The sequence below is a fragment of the Schistosoma haematobium genome, chromosome 3 (genome assembly GCF_000699445.3).
Source record: "Schistosoma haematobium chromosome 3, whole genome shotgun sequence".
Classification (NCBI taxonomy): Eukaryota; Metazoa; Platyhelminthes; class Trematoda; order Strigeidida; family Schistosomatidae; genus Schistosoma; species Schistosoma haematobium.
The window spans coordinates 13,056,337-13,073,492 of record NC_067198.1 but is presented as its reverse complement, the minus strand read 5'-3'; the positions used below and the strand labels follow the sequence as shown (position 1 = coordinate 13,073,492).

At 33.0% G+C, this 17,156-nt stretch overlaps 1 protein-coding gene across 1 annotated transcript in view; it reads left to right on the top strand.

The window, feature by feature from the left end:
• Positions 1-17,156, top strand: part of MS3_00005028 (uncharacterized protein) — a 60,598-nt gene that overhangs the window by 477 nt on the left and 42,965 nt on the right. Inside the window, exons 2-9 of the mRNA XM_051213040.1 lie at positions 2,492-3,079; positions 4,604-4,782; positions 5,850-6,042; positions 8,223-8,321; positions 10,625-10,790; positions 13,303-13,523; positions 15,325-15,454; positions 16,502-16,549. The gene's annotated coding sequence lies outside the window, so the exon portion shown is untranslated. The remainder of the gene's footprint in view (positions 1-2,491; positions 3,080-4,603; positions 4,783-5,849; positions 6,043-8,222; positions 8,322-10,624; positions 10,791-13,302; positions 13,524-15,324; positions 15,455-16,501; positions 16,550-17,156) is intronic.

Genomic DNA, 17,156 nt, shown 5'->3' with positions numbered 1-17,156 from the left:
GCTCTTTTCCTTTAAATTCTTAGATTCTCGAAGCTAATAGCTTCGAGACAGATTTTAGTGACTTCTTTTTCAAAATATGGAGTAGCCATAAATGAAGGTAATAGAATACACAAGATCATCTCGCCATAAAAAATAATCGGGGCTCCTCTGTGCAATAAAATTCTGGATGAACATCCGAGTTTATTCCGAAACCTTTACTGTCCACACAACCAAGGACTCGACAAATTTCCTCAGTCCTCTTTCGTATCTAGAATTTTTATGTTACGAACTGAAAGCATTCTGCTACGAAACAAAAATTAGACGATTAATAAGTTCCACATCGGTTTGGGAAATACTTATTTATAGTCAGTTTCAGTATATGAACGACAAAAAGCCGGATCGCTTGTGATAACCCTGGCAATAAGTGTTTCTTGGGTGACCCAGCGTCTTCTGACTATGTTGATAGATGGAGCGCCAGCTACTCATCGAAGTAAGATACTTTGGCGCTTGAAGACTCGATAATATATTAGGTGTTCAGTTCCGGGTTCGTGAACTCTTTTGGAATTTTTTTCGTGAATTCTCTGTCTTTGAAGACAAGAAAAACAAAGGCATGTCAGATGCAAAGTTATTATTAAGTAATTTACCAACTTGCAAAGCCATTTCTACTCTTGTGGCAAGGGGGATGGGTTTATTGCAGCCTATTATACGTCGTACGGCAACTCAGCAGTCCCAGGAATCGACTTCGTTGTGGTTTTGTAAAGCATTTCCAACACTACTGGTTGCTTGTATGTAATACCCAGGCTTAGGGCGAACAAACGCCAGATACAAAATTAAAGCCGTCACAACATTAACGTGGCTGAGGTCTCTGCGTATTGAATAGATGTTTCCAAAACTGTTGGCATCTTTTTCTCACTACTGTGTAGGGGTTTCCAATTCCTGACCGATAATAATAACTCCTAGATCATTGTTTTTCCAGGCGGCAATTATCTAAACACCAGTCGCCGTGTATGTATCTGTATCTTATTGACCAATATACATAATAAATGATCAGTAAGCGCTTGTAGACAACTGCTAAATCCTACATCACTTTAATTTCTGTAGGTCGTTCTGAAACCTCAAACTCTCTCCTTCAACTCTTATCGCGCTCCGTATCTTGTTATTGTCAGCTTCTTACAAGACTGGTAATAATATGAATTGGAAGATCATTTACATACAGAAAGAATAACACTGCTCTGAAGATTGTACCCTGGGGAACTCCAATAAACACAGTTTTCTACTCCTTGTTGTCGTCAAATTAGACTATCCTTATAAGCAGTTTGCCGAAAATCGCGACATAGTTTAGCTTAGGTGGGACTTTGTCAAAAACCTTACTGAAATCGATGAAGGCCCCCATCCACAAGTGAGTTTTGGTCTTCAAGAGTATACCAACTTTCTTGTTCTACTAATAAGTTCGTGAGGCATAAATATCCTGTTCTAAAACTCCTGCTTTTCGGAGAGAATCAGGTTTTCATCTAGATAAGAACAATCTGAGTAAAATCTATTCCAGAATCTTAACAACTACGCTGGTTAGATTTATGAGATGATAACTATCTGGTTTCTTCATTCAATCATTTTGCAAAAATAGATTTTCCTAGTTATTCTGCATCCATTTCTGGAATGTAAGAAAGCTGTTAAGTGAATATTTTCCGAGGCAGTGTGGTCTTGAATATTTGTAAGTTGAAGTTACTTAGAAATAAATTGTTACTTGTTCAACAGAATGAAACTGGGATTGTTCAATGCACTGAAGGCAAGACTGTTAGATGAAGATCTATTTACGTACTAAATACTAAATCTCAACTGGTCAAAATATCTAAAGTCATGTCATTTTAAATGTCCGGTCGTTGGATAAATTCGAATGTTTTGAACTATCAGTAGTTAAAACAATCAATAATTTAGCGTATGCATACGATTTACAGAATCGATAGATTAGCTGCTTTAACTAGATTATTGAGTTGTTTATTTCGCTTCCTAAGATCATGTACTTCACGTGAAGGGAAAGATACTCAGCGGGAGATAATTTTATCCTCCTTCATGAGAACCCCCTGTGTATTATTCTTTCCTTAGGTGTTATGGATTTTAAATAGTAGACAGCGTTCTACGTGAAGTTGATAACAGGGCATTATTACATTTGAATACCATTGGATAACTAAACATACGATTTTTGAAAGATATAAGCTGTTTTTATACTTAAACAAGTATTTTGTGAACTACCGTCTCCAGTTTCTTACCAGGTCGTTTGCTAATAGCCACTTAAATTTCACTTGTTCTTTGCTAAATTCCGTTTAAAGTAATTGCTTCTTAGTCCATCAACTAACTAATTATCGCCTGTACATATTTAAAATAGAACTGCGTAGGAAGATCAACTTTAGATTAAATATGTAAGTCTGATATATTCAGTTGCCTATGATGATGAAGTGGGTAAATTTTACTGCCTATATTTAGTACACTTATAGAATTATTATTTTATTTCTAGATTGCTCTGGACGTGTAGTGGATTTAAGGAGATCGAACACTCTATCCTCGTTAATCAATTGTACAAGCATTCAAGGAACATTAACTATACGAAATCTTGATGATTCCTGCTGTCTCAACAGCCATTGTAACTTATCGGATGTAGTCGAAATAACTGGTTCTTTGATAATCGAAAACGGTAACTGTTCTGGAGATTTGTCGAAATTTTTGCCAAATCTTTCTATTATACGAAATCAAATAATTTCATCGGCTGATCTTAACGAACATAACCAAATCTCCAGCTACAGTTTGATTATAAGGCATACAAAGTTGAAACGTATAGGTCTATGGAAACTGAAAACATTGAATTCTAATGGTGTTGCACTCATTGATAACCCTATGATGTGTTTTGTTGATACTGTTAACTGGAATGCCTTAACAACCAATTTAAATTCTGTATCTACTAAGTCATATCGTTCCGCTAGAGAACAAATAGTGCGGTTCAATTTAGGTGAATTTTGTCCCGATCAATGCTCAGCAAGTTGTCTATCTTTTTATCGAAATGATTCTTCTCGCTCCTCGTGCTGGTCTACAAATTCATGTCAAGCAAGTGAGTTGGATTAAATAGCTCTAAAAATGTATTACTTTATATGGACAAGAATTGACACTCAGTAACATATTGTAATCTATGCTTAGTATGTATTCCATATAAGTCTCAGTATTTCCAACTTCATAAATTAAAAAAAAGAAGCTTAGTTTATTATCGATCTCAAAAATATTGGTTATTGGTACTAATGCCGATCCTAAACGTTCCGTTTTATCACTTCTAGACTAAAGAACACTGATCGGTTATCATAATTGTAAAGTTTTTTAACAGAACAATTGGGAATGTCTTCAAATACCCTCTAGTTATTTCTTGTTGAGAAGGGTCTTATCATACTTGATGTAATAAACTCATAGATCACAGGAACGGTCTGACTAAACATCAATTAATTAATGATATCTGTATGTCAGTCGTCATAATGTTTTAAAAATTTCCGTCTGAAAGGTAGTTAATACCATGCATTTCATTAAAACTCATCAATTAAGCATTAACAAATTAAGTATATGATTGTTCATTACTATTTAACGTTTTTACTAAGCACATACGCATTTCTAAGCATGTACACACAGATTAAGCTTTAATAAAAGCTAAATATTTCTTGTATCTAATCATTTAGTAAATTGTAGTTGTACAACTATTTGGGAAACGTAGATTTTTGGGGGGGGAATTCAGAGTAGTATAAAAAATTCACAGCAGTTGGTCTCTTCTCGTTTTTATACGTCAGTGAGAGATTCATTTTTCGCATACATTAACGAGATAAAAACGACGATATTACTCATCTTGATCATTTAAGAAAATAACAGTACTTTATCGAGTGGCTACATTTATTAGTACAAAAACTCCTGGCTTTTGAGAAGATCTTCATTTCTCTAACATACATAAAATATCACTCCCTCCATCTTTATACTAATATTTTCTGTTAGCTTCACCTCAAACCGATATATTCGGACCTTAGAGTAAGGTTTAAATAATGGGAATTATTCATTTTAGAACTGTTTTATGAACTGTTCTGAATTTCTGAACGGGGAGCGATTTATTTTTAATTCCTTTTAAAAGCCATTATATATATATATATATATATATATATATATATATATATATAATACGATGATGAACCGTTGTGAACAGGTTTTATGAATAAACTATTGGAATTTGTTGTAAATGTAGCACTCACCTCAAAACCAAGATCGTAAATCCCAAGACTTCATCAGAAAAGTTTCAGTATACTGCAGAAAGTATCATTTCATAAGAGTCAAAACTCTATTTTATAAGGTTTTATAGTTATTACTACTGAAATCTAAATTAGAGGAGTTGACATTGTTTGTTTCAGCAATTAGTAGTTTTATCTGAAATTAGTTTTTCCACTTCTTTATTTAAAACTGATAAACATTTTAATACTAATGGTTTATTTTACTTTAACATGGAAATTTATTGATATTGTGTTTCTCAGAAATGTATATTCATAGTTTACTTTTTAATCAGGCTTTATTTTTTATCATAACTTTCAATTTTAAAACTTTTATTATTTAGAGTGCGACCCTGTTTGTACAGATAATGGATTAGCATGTCATGTAGATAGTCCACAAAAGTGTTGTGATTCAGAATGTTCTGGAGGTTGTTCGGGTCCATCACCCAATCAATGTTTAAGTTGTAAACATGTTAAATTAAATGAACTTTGTTTGAATCATTGCCCTCCATCATATTATCTAGTAAGTAAGCATTTATTATTATTACCCAATAGTTCCGCCATAAAACTAATATGTAAATGTGACTCACTTACCGGGTGCAAGTGTATGTACATGGTTTTTAGTCTCACTAATTATATGAAGAGGCTAGTAATCTTCTTCGGGTGCCCAAACTGAAATGGCTGGACCGAATTCGGACATATGAAATTAATTGAACACTGAGTGTTCTAAACACCAATTGACAGACTCATTGTCTTATTATTTATGTTTGCTGTAGTTAGTAGAACTGTGTTAGAATATGTACGTTTGTAAGAATGAAACGGACTTCAGATAGACAGGTGTGTTTTTATGACAAACTAACCAACATTTTCTGATTTTTACAAGTTTGTATATATTCACTGGTCATATCAATTTGGTGTTGTCATCGAATTCACGGTTTCATGGGATGCTATTGAACATTTCAGTTATTCTAACTTCGATTCAGCTTTTCCGTTCACTTTCAAATTTACCCCCAAACAAACAAAATTAAGGAAATTGTTAGAATTTCAACATGAAGCTGAAATTTAACAATGTAGATCTAAGTAACTGTCACCTACTTCTTCATCACTCTCCACTTTGAAATTTTTCCGAATTCGCTAAATGTTTTAGTTTCAGTATTTGCAAAGAAACTAACCCAAAATATTCTGTTATTGTCGTGTCTCAGAGACTCGTAATCCCTTTTAATCTTATCTGATGATAACTGAGGCGATTAAACACGTTACTCGTCCCTAACTACTGGCTACCTTGAAGTACTAACATAGGAATCAGTATTAAAAAAGCTGGAGGTGGCAGACTGAAAATGTACTAATCTATGAAGTTGACCGTTGTTCTACACCACATCAAGAAATGTAAATTTTTTGACTGATCCCCACGTGATAGCTGTGCTTTTCGATTATAAAAGTCAGATGACATGAGATTAAATGAGTTGTTGTGGCATAGTTGCTTTTTATTCCTTATCTTTCTTTAAATGAGCTGAATATCATTTCTAACTTAATTATTCAGATCCATATGTTCTTTTGAACTATATTTTCCATATTTTATGCATTTTTTAGTTAAACAATCTCTACTGTATAACGCGAGAGGAATGTATTAATCGTCAAGAAATAGTAGAAGGTGTAAATGGTAAATATTTGGCGAACTATTCGACTTTTAATTCTACATGTATACCGACTTGTCCCTTGGAATATGTGCGTCTAGTATCTGGTGAATGTCAATTTTGTCCTGAGTCAAAATGTATTAAACGAGGCAAGTTCATTCATATTAACCGTTATAATTTTCGTTTCAGAAAGTAATCCTACTTCCTACTGTAAAAATATATGTAATTTAATTTGAATATGGTTTAAAGTGGTTTACAATGATACGGATACAGATTTTTTTACATCCAACTAATGAAAAATACCATTTTCTTCAAAATTACAGGTACACCTTTATGATGAGTGTTAACTAGCGCGTATTCAACGTCCAAGGTTCTTGTTGATTTCCTTCAAACCTTTAACATTCTCTCTCTAAATCTTTAATATTTTAATCATTATATAGTACTTATGTGTTTCTTGCCCACTCATTTATTATCAGAAGTGGTTTACTCTTGGTGACATGTCTGAGAATCTATCACAAGGGCGTCGGTGTATACACTCTCTGTCTTCCCTTAAACTAAGAGAATAAAATCGCTTCATATCTTTCTTTCTACGAACTAGTTCTTTCTTCCTGCACTATATCCTTATTGCAATATTTCTTTTATATATTACCACCTCTGAATTAATCAATTTTATGAATCCGGTGTTCATCTTGTCGTGTTAATGAGGTATGGTAACTTGGACCGATGCATATGTGTGCCTGGTCCTATGTTGTAGCTGACTGACTGACTGAGAAGGGGTTTTGTGGAGATTTTAGAAATTTCAATAGTTGAAATTATGAGTCAATTGAAGCATCCACGATCCCGCTCCCCTCGAGATTCGAACCCAGGACCTATCAATTTTACTGTTTCCCCCTTGTTTATTTCCTTTTTATTCCGTTGAGAAATTAGCGTAATGTAAACGTCATACGATCTATCACATATCTGTATCTATTTTAGTTGCCACATCATTGATTCCAATCTTATGACCACCTCTTGACTCATTTTTTTGCGTATTTCTCATATATGAGTGTATTTAATTAAGAAATATATGGACGAGTAACTTCAAAATTCAAAGATTTTTTCCTGATATCCTGACTATTTCGTCGTTGATAGTCTAAACAAAATCAATATTTAATCTGCTTGTTCTTTTGTGAATAAATATTGTTCAAATTGACCAGATTACGGTGATTTTTATAATATACTTTACTACACGTTATTTTTAACAATTTGTAAATAGAAATAAAATCCGTCTAACATTTTATTAAAATATTTAACATCAACGTATGATAATCAGCAGGTCGATCTCAAAATCTTTAATAATATTTACTTATTTCGAAAGTTACCAGGCAACAGATTTTATGCTTTTATTCTACCAGAGACTTTTTCAAATTAACCATTTGTTGAATAATAAAGTAAGTATAATTATACTTCATATTCATATAAGTATGTTGATCGTACACTTTCTTACATTGGTTGACATTAAGCCCACGGCAATTAAGATCCCCTACCACCCATTTTAAAACTAGCCATTTCATTGGACGGAACGGGATGAAAAATATTGTAATTTTGGGGTTGAAAAAAATTCTTAAAAACGGGTGAGGAGGGGTTAAAAAAATTGCCGTGGGGATAATTAAAACCTCTTACATTGGGTAGCACGAAATTGTCAGCAAACTTTTAAGTAAAAAAGCGAACTACTTTAATTTTATAAGAAGTAGTCAGTTTGTTATTGATCAACATTGTTGTCTTGAATTGGTAAAGATCAAATGAATATGTAAGAATGAAAGCCGTTTTTTATTTTGTTTGAAAATGCTTCCCAATTTTGGTGAAACATTCTTTCGTAATGAATAAAATAAGAATCAACAGGTTTTTGTCATTGATTTGACTTTTTTTAGAGAGTTAAGCGTTTGTTTCTTGAAGTCTTATGTAGATATTTCAGCATCTTGATATAAGTACTTTCATTATACTTGTTTCGTTAAACAACTCAACAGTCATATTTTGTACGTATATTGGTATGCATGTTTGTATGTATCCATAAATATTTATTTATAAACGGTGCGTACACTAACACCAAGGTTATACACTGGACACAGTCGTAGACGTCAACACTTCAACTGACACTCGACACCGAATCACAAAATTTAGTAATGATACTAATAGTAATATAATTTCTAACCTAATTTGAAATAAATGATGGAAGAGCAAGAAATGATTTGTTCAATTACAATATTTTATATTTCCATGAAATCAGTAACCGAATTACATAAAGTTTTTAAAATGTATTTCCTTTTTTTTCTGTAACTATGTTCTGTAGCTTGTGGTGATATAAATGTGTATAAAGTATCAGATCTTAAGCAAGTACGAGGTTGTGTTACAGCTCAGTCAATCCTTATTAGTATTCGTGATTGTGAAGGTTAGTGTTTGTGCATTTTTATTCAGTAAAAGAAAATTACTGTTTTTTCTTCAAAATTATTGAATATTTCAATAGTTGAGATCATGAAATTGTAACAATCCCCGCAAAACCCCTTCTGATGCTAATCGACATATGCTCACTAGTGACTGGCTTCAAGGTGTATATCCTGGAGTTCTAGTGAGAAGCAGTGAACGGTGGAGTTCAACCAGGTCAGTTGTGAGATAGTAACTCACTGATGACAATGGTGAGTGTGTCGCTCAAACTCGTGGACTAGTTAAAGTTAGACATTTACACCGTTGGATGCCGGCTCAGTAGTCTAGTGACTAAGCGCTCACGCGCAAGACCGATAGGCCCTGGGTTCGGATCCCGCGAGCGGGATAGTGGATGTGCCCCGCTGAGGAGCCCCATAATAAGAAGAAACGGCCATCCAGTGCTTCTAGGTTTTCCATGGTGATCTAGCTTCAATTGACGCATTATCTCAACTGTTGAAATTACTACAATCTTCACAAAACCCCTTATTGAATATTACTGGATTATGTATGATCAATTAAATTAGTATCATATCGCAAAAAATTCATTCTATTAAAAAAAAATCTGATCGCTTATAGCTTTATGCATAAACAAACAGTTCATTTCTCCAAGGTCAGGGAGTTTTGGGAAATTTACCACAGTTTTCTTTAATCAATCATAAATAAATTAAGAATTAGCGCAATTGTTTATCGGCCTAGGACGTTACATTTCATACAAATACAACCAGTTGTATTTAAAAATAAGAACATAAAAGACGTCAATATTAATAATAATATCAGTAATATTGAACAACTAAATATATCGAGTGTGTAGTTTGAAATGAGGAAATGAAATTGAGAGATAACCTTCAAAATATGCATAAAATTTAAAGAATGTGATATATCAGTGGAGATTTGAGAAAGGTTAAAATTTCAGGACTACTTTATAGGAAATCATTGTTTGCATTTCTGTTGCATGATTATTATTATATACTTGGTTTATTATATTTTTATATTTCTCACATTGTTAGCTTTCGTCTGACTTATGAACTATTCTTACATATTTTCAGTTCCCAAGGTGACTATTAGTTAATTATAGAGCTATTAATTAGTTTTCTTTCATTTATGGTCTAATCATGTATGCATTGCAATTTAATATTTGTGTTGCCATATAGCCAGTAAGGTATTTGATGTATATTAATATGTTTTTGAGTCAGGCCTGAATAGAGTACAGTTTAAATGTTTGCTTGCTGATGCCCTCTAATTAGACACTGGTGTAGTAAGAACTTGTCGACCAGATGGTAATAAAGTTTCGTTCGTTCGTTTATGGTCATTAAGCGATTAGTTGGAATGTCAGTAGTTCTATAGACAACAGGTGAATCAGTCAGTAGTCTAACTTAATAATCAACTTCTAGGCAGGATCAGAAGAGGAATCTATTTTTTGTTTTGTTTTGAAAATACAAAAGAATGAATATGAATATGATTCTGACCACTGTTTATAATTAATTAGGTGATCTCAATCCTTAATAGTTTTCCAGGCCCCTAGCCAATTTTTATATATCAAGTCATTTTCTATGTGCATAGAAATCTCAGAAAAAAGATCTGTTTATCTAACAATCGGTATTTTTCATCTAGGTAGTTCTTATGAACAGTTCCAAAACACACATTGTGTTTAAGTCTTATGATCAGTGACTTTTTGAAACTGGAACTTATTGATCTATACATTTGTTTTACTTTCAACTATCGTATCATACGTAAACATCATTTATTTTTATCTGAAAAATTTAATGTCAATATTCTTAACTCTCGTATCACATGGTTGTATGGTTAATTGTCAAAATAATAAATCTATTGGTTAGTAATAATAAACAAAATTTTTGTTATATCCCAAAGAGTAAAAGAATTGTATTTCTGATGTTTCGTGAGTAAATGTAAGCCACTTCTTCAGAGTAAATAAATTACCGATATTAAATGAACACAAGTTTAAATAATGTGTTCATTTAATATCGGCTAGTTATTTACTCTGAAGAAGTGGCTTACATTTACTCACGAAACATCACAAATACTATTTTCCTACTCATTGGGATATAACAAAAATGTTTTTATTATTAACACTCTACCCAATGCTCAATTTATTTTAAACTATCAAGTTCAATCTTGGTGTCGATAATTATTAGTTAGTAGTTTTATTCATCCCTATAATATAAGTGAAATCTAACTACAAGATTTAAACTTTATACCGTTTAATTTACTTTAATTTTATTTTAAATCACTTTAAAAAAAATATTATCTTAGATGGCGATACTTCAAAATTTATGGATGCATTCTCAAACCTGGAAGAAATCTATACTAGTCTACATGTAATAAGTTCTGATTCTTTGCAGTCATTAACATTTCTTCGGTCTTTACGAATCATACATGGATTAAAGCGTGATGGAAGTGTTCCTAACGGTCCAATTAAGTATGTGCAGAATTGTTCATTTGTTTCAATTTTATTCTGTTATAATTATTTGGTAAATAGCCTGAAGATATTCGTTCGATTTTCTTAATCTTATCAGGAAGTATGCATAAATCTTAATATGTGCAAATATCACAACCGTGGAATTTTATTAGTTCAGTCATAATCATCTATCGACTAGTGATGTGTTTTGATCCAACCGAGTGCTAGCATGTAAAGGAGAATATCTTATGAAAGCGTTTCATTAAAAACAAATAATATTCTTGTCCTTTTTAAGTCTTGAGTGCTGTTAGAGGTATGAGGGCGGTTATCACTTCCCGGTTCCCTACACCGTGGAAGGGTTGTTCTGGAGGTACCTGAAAAGGAAATTGGATTAGAGGTAGTCTTAGTGACCTGGGAGTGTGACCGCAGTGCCCAAGGGACAACTGCTTGAGGTCGGTCACACACGAGCTTTTTGTGGATAATTTTTGTGTTAGCTCCGTACTTGTTGAAACCTTACCGCCGGAGACGGATATCCGTGGGATAAGGCGAGGTGTGCATTTTTAGAGTCGACCTTTTCTAACCCCACCCCTCCTTGTGGGAAGGCAGCATCTCTGTCATGCTGGTTGTCTGAAGGAAACACCTTACTGCTATCACACCTCTGTACAGTCAGCAGTACGACTTCGCCGTCGGACCTTGGGTTTGTTGCTTCTAGTTTTACCACTCTTCGACCGACCTCTCTGACATGGTAGGACCTTAAGGAAAGGTTGTTCCAGTCATTATAGCTCGGTTGCTTCATCACAATAGGCAAGCCCGACCACCACGTCAAGGTAGCAACAACGGTTGGGGTCCTTTTTAAAGTAATGGACTATGAATGCCGATCTATTCTTTAAAGACTAGCTATATCTACTAATGTAGGTTTGGTGGGCTTTTTTGCCAGTGGCGCGTTTTCTGATCTTAGTGGTTTATTTACGAAGCTTTCATTCATTGGACATATTGAGCGTTTAGTTCAACTTGCTAGAAACATGGCATTCAGATCAACCTAATCGAAAAATAACAAATTTATCAACTTACACGTACAAAATCAGTGTGTTAAACGGCCCGAAGTCAGTCTAACAAAGACATTTAATCAGAGTGCAAATGATAAATAAAAATGAAAAAGGCTGTGTAGATAATCGTTTACAAACAAGGTCGTCTAAATAAATTGACTTTGTACTTGTGGAATAATAAAACACGTAGCAAACAAAATGATGTAAGATCGAAAATCCACATAATTATAATTTTCAGCATATTACGTTGGAGTACCTTGTCTTATGTTCCTACCTTACAGTATAAACTGAGCTTGGCCATTACTTCCATGCATTTTTCACTTTTTTTCTAACTCCTCCCTTAGTCAGAGTTAGTTAGATATACAACATACATGTGTTGACCTAAATCATATATGCTAGACATTTATAATGTTCATACAAACACTTTAAACAATGAATCTCTTACATCTTAGAATATCATCGGTTTTTTGTTGAGTTGTTTGCACATAACTTTGTACATTTTGTACTGTATCTAAAAACTGGATATGACGAAATACTCCCTTCAATTATGACAGTGTGGCATTTAAAGATGGTCGTCTTACTAATAGAAATATTTGCAGAACTTATATCTCACCCCATTACTTTCATTTATCGACTGTTGTTCGTGTATATCGGTGATATTTAAATCACTGACACGTTCCGTTTTGCATTGTATGACAATTGAAGTAACTGTAATTAAGCAGAGAAAAATCAAAAACTGATGATATTTAAATCAACCATTCTGTAGTTGGATGGCTTAAATTTGAAACATTGTTTGGTGACAATGCTGTGCACAAACTTTTCGGGTATGCTCATTCTTCTATTATTTATATGCTCATATGTATGGGCTCTACAAGCAAAGAATCTAATTTTCATTGAAATTATAGGCCTACCCAAGTTAGACCAACATTATAAACCTAGAAGCACGGGGTGGCCGTTTTGTCCTAGTATGATACTCCTCAAAAGCACGCATCCATGATCCTGCACACAGAATTCGAACCCTGAACCTTCAGTCTCGCGCGCAAACGCTCAAACCCTAGACCATTAAGTTAGTGTCCAACGGATGGATGCTCGCCTCTGAGGAGTCTCATACTAGAACGAAACGACTGTCCAGTCCTTCCAAGTTTTCATTGGTGGTCTGACTTATATGGATTCATGAGTTCAATAAATTTCAACAATTTCCAACAACCCTTTGCTTAAAGAATTTGATGTTGACATTAAATATTTTCAATATTTTTACACCTTGAAGTGGATTACGACATTGAAGTTTAAAATAGTCATTTAGATATTTGGCAGGACAAAGTTCTAGTGTATATGTATATACTGAATTGAATAAACATATATATATATATATATATATATATATATATATATATATATATATATATATATATAGGCTTCTACTGTATAAGAATGCATGCTCCCTTTTATTATCAGTTAGTTTTTAATTTTTCACTTGACATGTATAGAACTGTCTTAGAAATTGCTTGGAATAGTCAACTGAAGAGTTTATGGATTCCAGTTACTACAAATTTAATTATTAAACGCGGACGAGTAGTGTTTACTTTAAATCGTAATTTATGTCCAGAAAATGTAAAAACATTTATTCACTCTAATGTTAACTTGTCACGTAATTTATCGAATTTGGAGTCGGATTTAATTGAAAAATCAAATGGGGCTATTGGATTGTGTAAGTTTTCTTTTAACATAAAAGTGTGATAGGTATTTCTAATTCATGATGTGTTTTTTTAATGATATTGTCGTAAAACTGAAGCTACAATAACTTATGTTTAAAAGTACGTAGAATAGAATACTATGAAAATGATACTTAGTATGACACTATTACATTCATAGAAAATAATTTCAGTTCAAAGTGTAGTCCGACTAAATTTTGTTAATACGCGTAAACACGTAATTCATAACTTAAGAATACAACTGACGTTGATACGTGTGAAATAAGTCACTCAGTGATAAACAACATAGGACCTGGCATATATGGGTATCAGCTCAATCTACCTCATCATATCTATTAGGACCTCCGAAAATTCTTCGAGAAGTCTTCAGAAGCCAGAAAATGTCAGAGAACATTCCATCGAGTCAATATTCAATAGAAACACCCTAGAAACTTTAAAATGGTGAATTATGCCACATTCCGACTAGATTGTTACTTATTCTCTCATCAAATTTAGCACAGTTCCAAAGGTTTGCAGACTGTCAAGATTACCCAAAAACTGTTAGGATGTTAAGTCTTCCACTCGCGTCTTATAAAATTCTTCTGCAGTTAAGCCCCAAATCGTAAAGAAAAAAAGTAAAGTAATAATATACGTTTTATTCTAAAGCCCCCATCAATTCCTCTCGTGGTATGACTTAACTTTTTCCCCAACAAGAAAACTTCGGATGCCCACATGCCCGCGTGTTCGCGTAGTGAAGCGAAAACAGTAACAAGGTCCCAGCACAAGGAACTCCGTGATAAAAGCTGTGGGTAACGATTGGTGTTTTCGAATATCGGTGTATCAAGTTTTAGATTCAGTGTTCTCTGGTATTTACTCGTCAGTTCATATAAAGCAATACTGGAGGGATGTTCTGCTTTACCGAGTAATTGCGTTCAGATGTGATCGTCTTCAGGCGAATTCAGGTTGACAGACAAACAAACCTCTGAAGAATAAACCACAGTCGTGGTCTAAGCCTAGTTCAATACAAGAACAAATGTATTTGGTTATTGTGGATGCATTTACGAAATAACTGGAAATATATGTTATGTCATATTGAACAGAGGAATAAACAATTATCGAGTTAACAAATTTGTTTAGCTGTTTCAGACTGTCAGAGACCTTGGTGTCGATTACTGGCTCTAGGAGTATATGAACCTTGTGAAGTCTATTTTTTCTACCACTTTTTCGAACCAGAGCTTATGAAGAACTATCATCTGAATCTAAGTACTTCAATTAGTATTCTTCAGTATTGTCTACTGCCCACTTTTGTTTTAAACTAATCATTTACATTATTTTAGAAATTACATTTAACTCTAAAGAATTGATCTTATTTTTAGTAATTCACTGGTTAATTTAGAATATGTAGATAACATATTTTTGTTTGGGGAAGATTTAGATAAATGCTAGGATCTTCTGATCACCTTCATCAATAATTGAAGAGTTTTTGAACTTCATATATCTCTTTTTAAACATAACATATTGTTTCAAGATCATCTTAAGTCGACACTCAAGCTGTTCATGAGGAGTGAATTAGTTGGGTATGTTGACGTTTTTGAGGTAAGCTTTAGTAATACTTCCTCACTGCTCAAAAATCGTATGATGGTGGTCGGAGATTTGAACCTTCCACCCAACAGTTGAAATTTTTATTTTAACCGTTAAGTCATTACCGTATATCGTACTTTATTTCTAAAATTTACATTTCATCTGCTAATTGTTTCCATACTTTAGATATTATTATTACCATTATCATCGCTATTATTATTATTTTCATTACCTAAGGTCGAACTCATAGACTTAATTTGTCTATAAATTATGTTCATCAACGTTCTGTATCATTTACTATTACCAATACTCCAGCTTGGAATGACTTTCGTCAAGTACTGCCTACAACTGTTTACTATAGATATATGTAAGCCATAAATTCATGTTCATTTTATTCTCTTACAAAAGCTACTTAGTACTTAGTTATTATGTATTTCAAGTTTATTATCCTTAATGGTTATATCATAAGCATCTTTATTGCATGTTTAAGAAATAAAATACTCATTCAAATAAAGTGATGACATTTATCTAATCAATTAGTTGGTTTCATATTCACAGCTTAGCGAAACAGGTATTAATGAACGTAATATAACAAATGAATAAAATTTATTTTCTCTTTTCCACGTTTTACTACTATGATGCAATAATGCAACAGATAACCGCAATCACATTACCACTAGAACAGATATATATATATATATATATATATATATATATATATATATATATATATATATAGTGTGTAACAGGTTGTGCTTCAGTATCCGATATCGGACGCCGCTCATAACACAAACTTTAAAAAAAAGGCTTACATATTTTATTTACTTACTATTTCTTTCTACTCAGACGACGATTACAAATAATGAATGTAATGTTTGGGTTGTTATGTAATCAACATATGAGAGTTATTGTAATTATGCTCATCTATAATTTTTATGGTTTATTAAATCAACATTTATTTATCTTACTGTAATCACATTATCGTTAGGCACGGTTACAACATAGGCGTATTAAATTATTATTTTAAAAAAAGTAATCATTTGCATTAGGTTTTTTCAACGAACTGACATCTCCGTTAAAGATTCATTCAAAGTTAGGATATACTTGGAAAATCATATTCATTTTCAGTTGGGAAATTGAGGTGAGTATCTTACATTCCATTACGTCCACATTTCCTAAACTGATCAGTTTGCAAATTGACACAACGAACGCCTTTCTATAACATCGATAATAATTATTGTCACTTTCATTGTAGCTGATATCGACTAGTCCCAACTGTTTCTCCTGGTATTTTCAATTTTCTTTCGTAGATAATACCAAACAGATGATGGTAAAGCATTATTTAAACAAAACCTAATAATTTTTTTTCATATTTGAAATTCTGTTTCTTTTTCTGTGTCTTATTTTTTACCAGTGGACTGGATGAACCGGAATCAAACATTGAAACAATCTGTGATAAATCGTAAGTTTACCTGTCTATGATTTTCTTCTTACTTTAATTGAACCTTGACTTGTCTAACCCTTTTTTTGTAAAAGAAAACAACATCAAATTACACCAATATTACGGAATTGCTTGTACACATCTCTGCACACACACAAGTGCATTCATATAATGCTTAAAAGCTTCCCATAAAACCACCCAACAAATCTCCTCTGATAAGAAAATCCATTTAAAATATTTCTTATACCAAATAAATTATTGAAATGGCAAAGAAAATTGTCACCGGTAATAAATTGTACCTATAAAAATTGTCGCTCTGGCTGATAGAAGAAGCATCGGCCTTGTGACTTCTGAAGAATCTCAGCTTTCATCCTGAGGCGTCATAATTCTTCCTTCGACTCCCAGGGCAGAGTTTTAATGGTTTAGTTTGTTTAGTCAGGTTGGCGTTTATTGGCAGGGTTTTTTTTCTACGGGATGGGGTTGCCGACCCAATGCCCAACTCTTCTCAGTATATTTATATTGATCTTCTTGTGTACAAATATGTGTACATCATATAATCATGATCAATACAAAACATGAAGACCCTACTTTTATCCTTACATCATCTATTTTGTTGTGAAAATTTTAA